Source organism: Struthio camelus, chromosome 6, assembly GCF_040807025.1.
Source record: "Struthio camelus isolate bStrCam1 chromosome 6, bStrCam1.hap1, whole genome shotgun sequence".
Classification (NCBI taxonomy): Eukaryota; Metazoa; Chordata; class Aves; order Struthioniformes; family Struthionidae; genus Struthio; species Struthio camelus.
In genome coordinates this window covers 21,594,007-21,609,156 of record NC_090947.1, presented here as the reverse complement: position 1 = coordinate 21,609,156, position 15,150 = coordinate 21,594,007, and the positions used below count along the sequence as shown (strand labels likewise).

General features: G+C 44.7%; 1 protein-coding gene across 8 annotated transcripts in view; it reads right to left on the bottom strand.

Annotated features, from left to right (window-relative positions):
* Positions 1–15,150, bottom strand: part of WIPF1 (WAS/WASL interacting protein family member 1) — a 58,295-nt gene that overhangs the window by 19,396 nt on the left and 23,749 nt on the right. For 2 of the 8 annotated variants that reach the window (XM_068948545.1, XM_068948544.1), the window contains exon 3: positions 14,739–14,970. The exons of the other annotated variants lie outside the window; for them this stretch is intronic. The gene's annotated coding sequence lies outside the window, so the exon portion shown is untranslated. The remainder of the gene's footprint in view (positions 1–14,738; positions 14,971–15,150) is intronic. 8 annotated transcript variants of the gene reach the window in all.

Below are 15,150 nucleotides of genomic sequence, written 5' to 3'. Positions count from 1 at the left end.
ATTTCAATATTTAAAATCTGAAGTCTATTAAAAGCACGAAGACTAACGCTGCTTTGTTCTTCAACTTCCTGTTTAAAAAAACAGTCAACAGGAAAATTATTTCTTGCTGCAGACCACAACCATCCTGTTTCTTAACACAGCCTTTTCACAGCTGCAGTCGTCTCTGGCCTAACTGTGCCATCAGGCTATTTCACCAGGCTTTTAACTCCTTCCACTGATTAAAATGAGAAATTCTGCTCTCTACATTGGTTTGATAAGCGGCCAAGGCAGCCTGGATAAGGCACCGTGAATCTGCTCGACACCCCACGTGCCAAGGGAACGTCTCTCGAGCAGGGGGAATAAAGTCACGTTCACATTCAGCCTTTAAAGAAGAATTCCTCCGGGTGGGCAGCTCAAACCTGAACGCAGCAAGCCAACCGACCTCTGTCGAGCTTTCCCTAAAAAGCAGTGCTTTTGCACATGATCCTACTTGTTTACCCTCTCTGTCATTTGAACTGTCACTTTTTTACATGCCTGTCCTATTCTGTTCTACTTTCTTTCCTTTTAACTCAGTTGCTTTAGATCTGTGTCTCAGGGAACCGGCGGGGCCAGAGGGGAACCACAGAAACGCTCAGCGGCCTGAAACCTTCCCTGGAGAGCCACTGCCCGAGGACCCATCATCCTGCCTCTCCAAACCCTCCGGCACGCTCTCCTCCTCGCGGGGAGCGGGCGCGAGAAAGGCGCAAGGTGCAGCCTGCTCGCCTGTCCCTTGGCGCGGAGGCACCAAGGAGGCCTCTGGCGTACGAACAAGCTTTAGCTGAACAAGCCCCGTAACCCCTAGCACACAGTCGCAAGGGGGTTTTGCAAATGACGTTTTGCAAGCATAGGGCAAGCTGCAAAACAGGCCCAACTTAGGCACAGTTGGCTTGAAGTCTAAGGCAAGCGTACTGCATAGTTGTTCACGCTTCATGGCCATGCTGCAGTCATTTTTGGTGACATCTTCCTATGTAAGATCTGCTAAAATGGATATGGTAATTTAGAGTAATTTGAGGGGAACTAAATAAACTAGATGTGGCAAATAAATACAAACTATTAAGTGGTTCTGAAACCTCCAATGAGCCGTTAGAGGAATGTATTTTGTCGCCCAATAAAAGTATTTTACATTCCTGCCTCAGTGTTTAGAGATGAAGTACACAGAGCCGAACTGCTTAGCTTAGCCAGAAGTATACCTGAGTCAACCGAAAGGACAACTTCCTAATACCAAAGTAGGAAATACCATTCCTATAGCTCTGTGTGGTATCCTAGAGCCTATATTTCCCTTAGGAGCCATCAGAAAAAGGATTATATGGCAGTAGTCAGCAACCTGCATCCCCCCAAGTATAATGCACACACTTACAGAGTCAGTAAGACGCTCTGGATTATCAAATTTTAGCTTAAAAAATAAGTTGGGCCGTTGTTTCAGTCTGACTTTTGTCACGCCCTGACTCAGCCCCTGCTGAGAAACTTGCATAGAAACTTTGCAGCAAGAAATAGGCCTCCGTCTTCAAAGCTCCAGCTCACCCTTGCTGCCTGGCTGTTAGATTTTGTACACCCTGTTTCTTCGTCCGCCTTTACGCAAGCAAAAAATGGGCACGTTTTTGGTTATACATTTAATCCTCATAAGCCTGGAGGAAGAGTAGCGAAGCCGAGGGCCGGCGCCGGGGGGAGCAGCCCCTCTGGGGCTGCAGGGGCAAAGCAGCCGGGTGGGCACAGCGCTGCACCTCAGCTCTGCGGCCCGGCTGCTCACCACTAAGTCAGGGGATCTCCGTTTTGTGCAGAGCATGGGGATGTCCCAAGAGGTTCAGCTGTAGCTCTGCAGTTAGAGGAAGGCTTTGGTTATTGCCCTACACTGTCGCAAAGGGCTCAAGTCTCCTGTAGTGTATTATCTGCTCTTGAGCAGCGGGAAGGATCCCGTTCTCAGAAATGGACGTTATGTTCAATTACTACCAGCTGATGCTGTGAACCATCTGAAATAGTAACCGATCCACACAGTAATAAGTTTTGCTGGCTGCCTTGGTTAACTACCCAGCTAGGGGAACATTCAGTGCTGTGGAGCGCTGCAACGGACGACCAGTTCCCGCAGAAAAGCAAAGGGGCTGAAGGAACGTCAGCCCTCGGGAGCCAGCAGGCGCTTCCTTGCGCGCAGTCTAGGCAGCCGCGCAGATTCCCCCTGCTTTTCAAAAAGCTGCTGCCATTATATGTAACGGAGCTTGGTTCTGCAGAAGAAAGGGTTAACGTAACTAACGGACGCGCAGGCGTGCACCAAAACTGAGGACTCTGAGCTCCAAACACAAAAGTCGGTAAAATCCAAAATAGAGAAGGATTTCCACAGCTGGCCACGGCAGTAGCAGCTGCTTTCCCCTTGCGTGGCAGGCACCAGCGAGAGCATGCCCATGCCCGCTTCCTGCCAGGGGTCAGCCGCTCTTAGCACTAGCACTGCTATCAGCAGGCAGGCGCCAACAGAGAGGCCTCAAGCGCAGCCTGCGACACAGCACGTTAAAAAGTCATTAAAATCCAGAGTATAAGAATGAGACGATGTGTGTTGCGCTCGGCAAAGACCCCTTGCTCTGCGAGATAACCTATGAAGAGCAATAAGAAAAAGTGGCACTAAACGCAAACTCTGGAAATTTCAGATTTAAGTTTAGCACCTCAAAAATCTTTTCAAGAGTATTTTTACTACATAAAGGCTATAAAGAAAGAATGGCCCCTATGTGGGGTGGACAGTGGGAACAGCTGGCCTGCAACGGCACTGTTCGCACACAGTCAGCCATTTTAAGCTGCTGCTAGCGTCCCCCCCCAAACACACATTGCGTCAGAGGCAGGCAGACAGCTTACTGTGGTTAATCATTTCCTGCATGATTAATTTCCAAGCAAAAAAAGAGGAAGGAACAAACAACAACTGTAGAAATAAAAAAGAATTGATAGAACTCAAGGGGAAAATGTATGAAGTCACCAATTACAATGTCGATTGTCCCTCTGTGCATAAGGGCCAAGCTTCCAATACAGTATTGATCTGATTCTTTCAGAGGGTATCGCTTTCTCCTAATGAGAGAAAGGAAAGATTAAAAAAATCTGAATCTGAAGAAATTAGGCTATGTTTACCGAGCAGGTAACTCTCTCTCCAAAAAAGAAAAAAAAACCCCACTAACTACAAAAATTGCAAGATAATTGGAAAATGATTTTAAAATAGAATTGTTTTCCCACAGAAAGAATTCAGTTTTATGCAGATAAAAATATTTTTCCATGAATTTTTTTGTAATGGAGTACAGAACTATTTAGATGAAAAAATATTACTGTGATGTCTTATGAAATTTGTTTGAGTCTCCCTGCTCCCATTTCCCATTTCCCTTGGTGGGCCTGAGTCCTTAGTAAGACTGCATGTCCCACGGTAGACCACAGTGCCTTCCATGGGCCACAGAGGATGTCTGTGTTAAGCAAGCTGGTGCAGGAGCGTGGAAAGTTTTGAGTGAGAAGCTTCAGAGGATGATGAAGACACGGCTCCTATGCAACACCACGCCAGTAAATCCCAACTGAAAAATATCAAATATTTTTCTTCTTCTCTTTTTAAAGCAAAAACAAAGGCCTAATTTCTAAATGTGCAGAAACCTATAGATAAGTACGTACCAATGTTTCTGAACTCCTAAAGGGTTAAGTCAGGACACCAAAGCCAGAGCAGCAGGAAGCTACCTGAGTACTGTGAAGAGGTGTCCCCCTAAACGGCAAAGAGAGAATATTTGGGAGACGCTGTGGACTCATTCACTCACACACACAGCAATACGAAGCCTCTGCTGGTGATAAAGTAGCCAAATACAAGATCTAGCTGAGACATGGGAGAGCGGCTGCACAACCAGCAAAGCAGACTGGGGGCAAACATCTCAAAGCCTGGAGCTCAGAGGAGACAAGTGGTACCAAAAAACATTGCCCTCAGTATTTTTGGATCTGTAACATTAATGACTGGCCTTTTAAGGATGGCTTCTGTCTGAAACTACACTCCTTTTGGCGCAAGGATTACAAGACTGTGTTGTCTGGGAAAGGCCATCACAAGGGTACGAGAAGGTAAATTTTTTTACCCTCTTCAGGGGAAGCTGTGGCAGCAAAAGGAGGCCCTAACGTTGCACGCTTAAAACCGCTCGCAGAAAACTGGACGGTCAAAAGACACCAAGAGAGGAGAAGTTATTTTGGATGCAGAGGCCCAGGGAACTTCTGGGCAGATGACGACGCTAGAGAGAGGAAGTCGATTTTAATTGGGACTTTTCTACGTTTTTTCAAAGAAACTCTCAATAGTACCTGAAATGAGTGCTATGAGTATGACTTTCCATCCAGAGTGAAAAATGCCACCTCCTATGCAAAATGCCAGGGCAGAGTGAGTGGCCTGGATCAGCAGTGCCAGGGAGCTCCTGCACCGAACATCTCCCCCACCGCCTCTCCCTGCCCTGCGGCTCAGAGCTTCCTTTTTCTTTCCACAGGCATTAAAATGCTGTAGGAGGGATCACAGAGGACGTACTTCATGCATAGGTACCTGTATAAAGCAGATAAGGTCTTTGCACGCTTTGGAGGCTCCAAAACAGGACTTAGCGTGATCTGAAAGACACAACTGGCTAGCACAGGGAAGACCTGCGCTGGGGAGCTGCACTTGTACAACAACAGTCCTGACCCACTTGGAAGTCACTACACAGCTCTGTCACGGTCAGAGGCCAAAACGGAGAAAAGGGGAAAGTAAGAGTCTAGAGATCTTTAACAGGGGTCATAGGGGAATTTGTGGGGAGAGCAAATGTCAAGCCACTATCACAGTGAGCGTTTTTGCAGCCCTATTTAGGATGCAGAGAGACTCCCCTGCCCTCCCAGAGCATCTCGGGCGACACTCGCACTCGCTTCCCCCGGCGTTGAGCAGCCCAGCAAAATGCAACGACCCTGTGAAGCAGCACCGACTGTAGCTGCACACTGGCTGCACACTGTGGATCCCCTAAATACTTTTGATCTACCTCTTACCATCATAGGAAAGCCATTAACAAAGCACGTTTACCCCAGTGGTGTCAGTGATAGGTGAACTATCAGACCACTGAGCCGGTACGTAACTGGACAGTGCAAAGAGCAGCGGCAGCTAGCAGCTCTCACGGTCTACTGCAAGTGGTGTCCAGCAAGCTGGACCTGTCAAAGGCAACCAGTGAAATCCAGCTGTACTGCATCCGTGGAAAATTGCAGCTAGGAAATAGGCCGCTATGGTGTCAGAATGTTGTTTTAATCCAAGTGTTTAAAAACATTTTTTCCTTCTCCGTGACATATTTTTCAAGGTATGTAGAGGAACATAAGGCAATGGCTAGCTTTGGAGGATTGCTCCTGCTCATCAATATAGTCATTATTTGGGAGAAAAAGTTTTGGTCATTGTAAGCATTTGGACATTGAATGGAGCAAAACTGATAATTTAAGAGTAAATATACTATGGCAGAAAGTCTCTCTCTCTCTGACCCAGGGAAAGTAGATATTTCTTCCACGCAGTTCATGTTCCTGTAGTTTCTTTCAGGCCGCGCTCTCAGAGGAGGCGCGCAGAAGCGTTGCTGTAGGCTGAGGTGCCAAGAGCACCCCCCTTCACCTCCGTGATCCCAGCGTTTCCCCAGGGAAACAGGCCCTCGGGCTTGTGCAGTGACGTCCGGAATAAAGCCCGCCCGCACACGGGCCCGGCCTGGAGGGGGTCTCACCGCTGTGTTAAATGCATGTGCCCCGCTGACAGGGGGATCCCCTCCACCTCCAGCCATGCGCCCAAACGCAGCCGAGGCATCTGTTTCAGGCCGATATTGCTGTCCCGGCGTGGGCACTGTCCAAAACCCTCTATAAAGAAAAGCCCAACTACAACTTTGCCTTCTCTCCCAGGCAACAACGATGCTAAAGGACTGATTTGTTTGCGCCTAAGCTCTTCCTTGTGCTGTCCAGAGTACAGCACAGGACTTTTTCCACCAGGCAAAATGTATTATTTTAGGCAAGTTGCCCAACAATTGCACGCAATGGATTCAGCCAGGCCTGCAGCAAGCCTCTGTCCCAAAGAAAAGCCCCTCGATTTCTCAAGCTCTCCTTGTTATGGCACCCCAGGGCGGCTGTAGGGACAACATCTCAGAGCACCTGTGACCGCTGCCCATACCCTGGGAAACAAGCGTCTGACATTTCTATCTTGTTCCCTTGCCTGCTCCTTCTTGTGAACGTTTTTTGGACCGTTCTTAATGCGCTGTCCAAGAGCTCATCTCCAATGGGGCAGCTTTTTCCAATGTCTCATTACTACAGGGCTGATCACTCAGTGTCATGCGGATATCCAACAGCATGCGCTTTTCTGCACAGTTTTCTTCCACAACTTTTGCAGTATTAAGCTCCACAAGTTGCTGGTAGGGCAAACAGGCCAATTTAGAAATTAAAATTCTCTCAGAATTGCCTCCAGTTTCATTCAGCCCTAAACCAGAAGAAACCCTGGCATTAAGTTATTCACCTAAACAACAGGACTTTTCCACCAGCGCCAGACTTGTCAACACGTCCACACAAGGCAGTGCTACGCAGCTTTCTGACCAGACAGGCTAATTCATGGAGCGAAGGTGACAGACATAACAACTTGCAAACAGAAATAGGTAGGCAGCATCAGGATAGGATATTTCTCTCACATGTCAGCCCTGGTGAACGAGAGCCAAAAGAGCATGGGCTGCCGAGAAAATAACTTTTGGTCACATTAACTTCCCTGCCTTTTGCCTTTTCCGGTTGAGTAGAGGGGCTATATGTGTTTTTCAGATGCTATTGCTTTACATAGCATGAAAGAAATTCTGCCATTTGAATCAAATTGACAAAAGTCTGGTGGATTTTCCTCCTCTCTCTACTGTTTCATAGTGTAACAGGCCAAAATGTATTGGGAGTTAGGAAATAACCTGAACGTTTTTCGAAGGCAGAGCTGTTGCAACACTCGGTCAGTGTGGCAAGAAATCGCAGGAACCAAACGGGGCGAGAGTGCCCTGGGATTTTGCTGGTGGACCTCTGCTGACGGCAGTTCCCCACCATGGTGCCATGAGTCCCCTTCACTGCAGTGGTGACACAGAGAGGGGTTCTCTCCCTTGCAAATCCTGGGGTTGGCCTGAAAAGAGCCTGCCTGGGGCGTCAGGTTGCCTAGTGGAAGCTCAGTGACCCCCTACGCTATATCTTCGCAATGCCCAGCCAGGACACTACATTAATAATGTTGCGACCTGCATAACTCCATTCCTGAAACTGTCTTCATTCATCTTTCTCTTCTTAATGACAGGAAGCCAGGAAGCCTCAGCAGGAAAGGATTTTACTATAGCAAAGGCATATAGAAAAAAATCAAGGATCTCACACTATGTCAGATTATTCTGCTTCTCAGAGGCATAAATTCAGTATGAACTTAACTGTTTAAAGGCTTTTATAACATAAAGCATCTTCATCACAATTAACTCAGTCTTGCTAGACCTGCAGTGAACTACGACTGGTCTACTAAAGCGAGCATCTATAAAATAATATTAAAATAGTGACTACCCCTGAAATAGAAATGTCTGAGGAATATAAAGGCCAAACGTATGGAATGAATTTAAAATACTGTTTTCCAACCCCTCTCTTTTGTACATATTACAATATTCTTATAAAAATGTTGAAAAACTACAGTACACAGAGGAGAACTGTTCAAATTTCACACCAAACAAAAAGTTAAGTGACTGGGGCAGTCAGCAGGGGAAGAGCAACTATATCAGCAAGAGCACATTAGAGATTTTACAGCCCAGGTGTCAACATGAATTAGAGAGTAACTTGAATACCTGTCATTAGAGGAGCAATCAAAGACTGATCTGTCCAGAGTGTGACAAAGCACAACAAAGCACAACCCCAGATCTGCGTAATGTTCAGTCAGAGACAGTTCAGTAAAACAAATACCACCGCAGAGCCAGACTACCATCAGTAAAAGCCTCTGTTCTGTGGGGCAAGCCCCATAAATCAGTTTTGTGAGGAACAGGCAACCACGTCCAGTAGAGTTTTTAATTAAAAGAAATTTTCCTTTCCAAAAGTTAATTTTGGGTGATTTGAGGCTGCAAAGTGCTGAGATTCCAAACTTCCACTAAAATGGGTAGACATGTAGAGTTTAATTTTACTCTCATTAGAGTTAGGGGAAAGGCTCAGGCGGGTTTCAGGGGTTGCTGGGGGAGGCCCATTGGACCTTATGACTTTGCAGAAAGTGTCTGAGCCGTTTGAGATGATCGGCCTTAAAAACCTTACGAAGAGCATCCCCAGAGAAGTCTCTTGATACCCTCCACGCTGCAGGGCTTGGCAGCGTAGGTAGGGATTAGTCATGAAGCCGGATCATTCGTGAGGCGATGAATCACGCCTGCACATAAGCAATGCGTTAGAGGAACGCTGCAGTCAGCAGTCAGGGCGATGCTGGCTCCCACCCCGCTGCCTTGCGGACGCGTAAGGCTGGTGGAGCAGGGACCCTGGCCACGACCTGCACAGAGATGCCCTCCCTTGCACTCACCACTCTGGCATCCTGCACCATGAGCTTGGGGACAGCAAACTGCATAAACGTGCTGCCACCTGTCTCAAAGGACTGCGACCGCCTGAAAATCTCCCCATGACTTTCCCTCTGTGCCCTGCTCAGGCACCACAGACTGAATAGAAAGCCACCTGTGGGACCTTGCAGACTGGCTGGATACTAAATGCGGATTCATTCTGCATAAAACTTGTGTTCCTTGTGTCCACAAACCTTCTCCAACTTTAGAGTTAAAAAGCTATAAAGTGGCATTTGATCTGCCATTTAAATACTTATTTCAATAATATGCCTATCGATATTTAAGGTCTTTGTAGACTCAGTTGGGCTTTATAAAACAATTATTCTTTTATAATTCACATTCCCAAAGGAATGAATACAATTTTCAAATAAAGCAAAGTTAAAATGAAAAAAAATCAGCTTATTGAGGTGTAAATGAATATGCACAAAATACACTATTCACCTGGCAGACTTAAAGTTTTGTTTCTTTATTTACTTTGAATGGTGTTTTAACATAGATCCTCTTTTGAGAATAGCTACAAAATGAAACTTTCTCATATGTAATTTATGTAATAACTAGTCTACTGTTATTAAAATGAACATCAGTTTTAAGGCTTGAAAACCCCGAAGCATGTGTAGTTGGGCAACGTACCCTGGGTATCCACACATGCAGGGAGCTGGACGACAAAATGCCTATTTGCACAAGCAATCAAAGCAACTCTGAACATCCCTTCTTGCCCGCTTGGAAGAGGGCCTCTGCCCTCTGAGGCTTGGCCTGCCATTTATTTTGAATTAAGGCTCAGAAAGCTTTTAGGTGGGCTGCTATGGTTTCCATATTTTTGAAGGTTCTCAGCAATATAAACATACATCGGTGGAACGAGATTTTAAAGTCAGGATGGAACGAAAAAGGGGAGGGGGAAAAGCGGAGGCAAAAGGTAATCTGTAACGAATAGAGGGTCAGCTTTAGCAAACAACTCCCCCCCCTACAAACCTAGTGCTTCAATCTCCTCTTCTTACTGCTGAAGTTACCCTTAGCTCACTCAAAACCACTCAGATACTGTGGCTAAAAGGCAATCTTCTTTTCAGAAGGCACTACAAAACTTTGAAAAACCTATCCAAAGCAATCCACACATCCAAACTGAAGGTGAACTAAGGACAAAAGATTAATTTTAACCTTATATATCCCAACTTAAATATTTTTGTTTGAAATGGGTTCATTTAAAAACAACAACAAAAAACAACAGAGCAGAAACACACTATTTCACACGTGAATTTACATGATCACCTAATACCCCAGCAGTATTGGCAAATGATGTATTGTTTTAAGCGATATAAAATCAGCTCCAAAATGTTACGTTCCTGCACCATCAGATTATTTGTGTGGTAGGAATCCAGCAAGAAGCTTCTCCTGCAACTTGTTTCACAGAAATTAATAGATGAAGCAATATGTTATTGCCATCAAAAAACGCTGTACAATAAGACAACTCAAAAACTATCTTTAGGTGTCTTTAAAAAGCTAACAGATCAGGTAACCATTAAGTAAAATAGACTTAAGGTTGCTCTTGATTTTTATATGTTCAGGTCTTTGTATCATATGTAAAATTTACCAAACCAGACCAAATATCTTTCTCTCTATTTTAAACATGTAGATTTTATATCATACCTACCTTAACTCTGTTAATCCATTGCCTTAGTTAATACAGCAAGAACAGCTTACTTTTAAAAGAAGTCTTTTAATTTTTTAGATAAGTAAATCCTATCAGCTATACTTAGCTGATAGGAACTACTATAATTTCACTCCAGAGCTATGAAGGCTTGTACCAGCTGGAGAGTCGGTTCAAAAGGAGTACTTTGAATATGTATGATAAATTATGAGGACTGCCAGGTCAGATTTCAGGGCTAAAGCTGGCTGCCAGCCGGGAAGGTGAGGAATTCTCGCTTCCTTGTATGACACCGAACGACTGAAGGCATCATACGCCTTGTTCTGGCTTGGCCAGGACTTGCCCACCTCTGAGGCTGGTTACTGGAGGAAAGGGGCTGCTACAAAATGGAAATACATAAAGAAACCTTGCAGAGGGTCTCCCCCGTTCTGCGCTCTCTGGTCTGAAGAACAGGAGCTCCAGCGTGAGCCAAGGGTTTGGCGCTGCCCTGCAGCAGGGGACCCATCCAGTGTGAGGCTGAGGGAAGGTGGAGGAACAAAGGTGGGAAGGTGCTGGGGACACCCTTGCTCTCCAGGCAGCACGGAGAGGCGCACCAGACCAGCCTCATGAACCCAAACCACAAGAGGGAGGTGGAACTGGTGGATTCGTGTTTATGGAGATCCCCAGGCAAGGAACCTGGAAGTCTTGGTGGCTGCTGTTTCCGAGCGGTGGAAGGATAGACCTGAAATTCTGCCTCCTCTGTTTGGATTTAATCTGGCTCTTTGTGAAGCAGTAAAGATTTAACCTACAGTGCACTGAACACCTCTCTGTGTGTAACAGGAGAGACCTTAGCCTTCAGCAGCTGAGGCTGCACGTGTGCAAGTCACCACAATACTCATATACTGTTCCTATCACTGACAATTTCCATTTGGTCCAATCTGGAAAACATCCTGAGTAATATGAGGATTTTTTCTGTTAAGTATTTCCAGTGCTGACTTTTGGCAAGAAAAAATGTCAAAATTCAGTGGGAAAAGAGAGGTTCAGCTAGGAGACGTTTCAGTTATTTTCTAAATAATCTGCCCAAATGCGAAGAGTGAAATCCAATCAATACTGATATTCTTCGTATTTCTACCACTATAAGCTAGAATAGTGACCAACTGCAATTACATTTTGCTTCATTTACTTCCTCAAATACGTCATTCAGAATACATCATATTTTTCATGTACAGCTACAACAAAAATTTAATTCAAAGTGGCTTTGTAAGGCCATTTGTACATCTATTTTGGAGTTTGCTCTAGTTTTGCAGCAGGACATGATATTTATGAAATCCAGCCCCACGAGAAGAGATAGCATTGAAACCGGGGGCTTGGTTTTTACAGCTGGCACTTCAACTGAAGGCTCTAACTTGATATCTGGGTTATGAAATTTGCGCATAAGCACCTCAGACCCCATGGTACACTGCGGCAGCAGATGATGCCAATCTAAATAGCCACAGTAAGGGCACACAGTTCAGCTCTCCATATTTAATCTAATGTTTCCATTGTCCAGTTAAGAGCCTTATAATTAAAGCTAGATTCTGAACATTTCATTTATAAAATATGCTTCTCCACTTATTTTGGCAGTTATCTACCAGATTTCAAGGGTCAAGTTCTGTTTTGCATCAGTTTGTGGTTCTTTTAAACTCAAAGCAATTCTAAAGTCATATCAAAGAGTCTCTACCAACTCAGCCTGCAAATTTTGAAGCGTTCTAATTTCTGAAATTTAAAATTTGGGTTGATTTCACCTCTGTCCTCAGGGGAAAATTGGACTTGATAAACTCTGTCTTGTCAGTTTTGATAAAAAAAAAAAAAAGCATTGCAATAACATGCCCTAAAGAACTATAATTCGAACGATACTTAATTTTGATATCCAAACAAAATCTTTTCAAACTTAGGTATCTAAATGCTATTTATAGATGCTTGTGCTTTCAGAGCTTCACTGCTGCCCTGATATGGCACGTGCTGACCTGGCGGAGAGCCCTGGTGCTGCCCACTGACCCCCTGCTTGAGCATTGATCAATCGATGCCCGAGGCGAGGACATAGATGCAGACGAGCAAGGGGCCCCGAAGTCCTGTAAAGGGGATTAGTTTAAGGCATGGCACAAATCAAACCAAAGCCAATCAAAGACAACAAAGTAAAAACGCCCTCCTCCTTTCCTCCACGGCTCTGGTTACAGAAGTCTTTGCTCCAATTTATTTCAGAGTTCACTTTGGAAATAACTTTTTACAGCTGCACATGGCAAGTACTTAGCGAGTGAAGAAGAGAAGCTGGAAAGAATGATTATTAATGGATTCTGCCAAAAAAAGGCAGGGCAAAGTCTTTCATGGATTAACAGCAAGAACTAGCCAACCTTTCTCTAAACAAGAAGGAGGCATATTCCACATTGCCTTCCTGAGAAAGAAGCCAGAGCAGCCACATCGCCTACCACAGCTATCCTGGGCTGTCCCATATGGGATAGCACAGCAGAACAATAACACTTCTCATTTGAGAGGCTGGTCATGTCCATACACAGCTTTGCCAAAGTCACTGTTAGTTTACAAAAAAAAAAAAGCAATTTCATTCAGCTATCTGTGTCTTATTTTAAGTATGTATACCTCCATCTTTTTTCCAATGAGCTTCAACAACCCAGTGTTTCCTTTAGTGAGTGTAGTCAAAGGCAATCCATCACGTTGGTGCGTGCTCTGAAGCGCACAGATTTACGAGAAGGGCTCAGAGGACTGTAGTGGCATCACATATGCTGACTGTGCTGCTTTCCTCCCCTCTCAGTCAGACCAGGGTGACCTCTCTAGAGGGACAAATCAAGTTCTTGCCTGGGTGAGAGGCAACAACTCCTACTGACCTCACTGAGATCTGCAAGCCCTTGCTCAGAGAGGGGCAACATACCACCGATCAGCTGCTCAGGGACTGGCAATGCCTCCCAATTCCTGCCAAATTTTTGTAAGCAGTACCCAGCAAGTACCTCACCTTCGTGTCAGGTGGCAGCTCTGAGCGAGCCTGTTCCAGTGTTCATGCAGGAACTCAGTGGGAGCCCTGGGAGCAGCTGCTTTTGGAGGTATTTTGCCTCTGTGCAAGGCAGCAGATCTAGCCTATATATATATGTATACATACATATATGCATACATACATATATATACACACACATACAAGGGGGGGAGGTATGGAATGGCATACCACTGCCACGAAGAAAAAAATACCCACAAAACTAAAAGCAGCCACATAGCCTCCTTACATGTTTGCATTTCCTTTTTAGAAAATACTTAATTGACAAGTCCTTGTATTCCACGGGGCTATTCAAATTCATCCTTACTAGTGCCAATCCACTGAAAGCTCAAAGGATTAAGCAAGTCAGTCACTTCAGACTGCAATGCTCAATGCAGTTGTCCTGAAACAACAGGTATTTGGGGACAGCAGCTAATTTATCCTTAATTTTCTTTGCAATAGGAGTAGTTGTTACAGTCGCTAAACCCTAGCTAAAGGTAGCATCACAAATGCTGAATCCTTTAAAATACGGCTGAAACCTTGACTAAACTGGCTAAACAGTTTGGCTAGCATATGCAGGCAAAACCAAGCTGGGCTTATTTTAAATAAGGTTGGAGACTAAGTTTGGCATATAACTCAGTACTTTGTCACAGTACAGTGAACTCATATCTGGTGACTGCTAAAGTAGAAGAGCAAAGTCTCCTCAAGATACTCATCAGCAGCACATCACCTGCCCTCCCTGAAAAGTGAAGTACTGGATATACTGTACCACGCATCCAAAAGTGTTTAAAGTAACTAATCAGCTTGCATCAGTAGCCACAGAAATTTAAAGCTATTGTCAACAAGAGACTGAAATACAGAACAACAGACAATAGGACTGGCAATAGGGCTGGTACTTATTCTTCTCCTTCCTCTAAGTTGCAATCTATTATGTTTTTATCATTCCTGACAGGTCTTTATCTCTCCTCTTCTTAAAAAGCTACAATGATGGAAATTCTGTACACTCTTCAGACATCTATTCCAGTACTTCATCAGCCTTACAGCTAGTAAAGTTTTTCCCAACATGTAACCTAAACCTTCTTTTCTGTAATTTCTTTTGTTATTTCTCATCCTATTTACAACTGATGTGAAGAATAATTTACTGAAAACTGTTAACATGCCTCTTCGATTTTCTCTTCTTCATGTTAAACGATCACATTTCCTTCAGACTTTCCTCACAGGTCATGTTTGCTAGGCCTCTGATCATTACTGTTGTTCTTAGGATACTCTGTAATCCCATACCATAATATCTGAAATGGGCAAGCGTGACACAATTCACCAGCTTATCTCAGTATTGCATTATATATTCCTTTGCAGCATCTAATTTACTGATTTGAAATAAAATAGAAATGCTAATTTAAAAAAAACCCATATTTTCCCTATATGCATGTCCTCCTTTTTCAAACAGATAATCCTTTCTAACAACTTCCAGTGTCTGAAGAGGTAGGTGCGTTTGGCTGCTCGTCACAGGTACACCGTCTTTGGTCCTCAAATTTGGAATAATTACCCAAATATTAGAAGGCTCTGCACTCATCATCATCCCGGCAGTAGTGCAGCCTGCTTGGTATGAGCTGCGCAGCCATAAACGAAGTGAGCTCTTTGCCTAGTCCCAGGACCAGCTCTTCCTTCTCTTGTCTCCCGGGCCTGGTACCCAGATTTCTCCAGCTTATGGTTTTCTGATGTCAGTGCACTGCTGAAACTACACCACAGTGTCAGCCCGCACGGACGGGCAACAGACCCTGTCAAGAAGAGGCCCAGAATAAAAGTGTTTGTGCTCATATCTACAGAGAACCAAAATCCCAAGCGCCTCTGCAAGCCACCCGCGTCAGCTTCCTACCAGGGCTGCTAACCAAAGAGATGCTACAGCCAGGGCTTAAAACACATTACATTTGCGATATGCAGTAATATTTGATTTACTG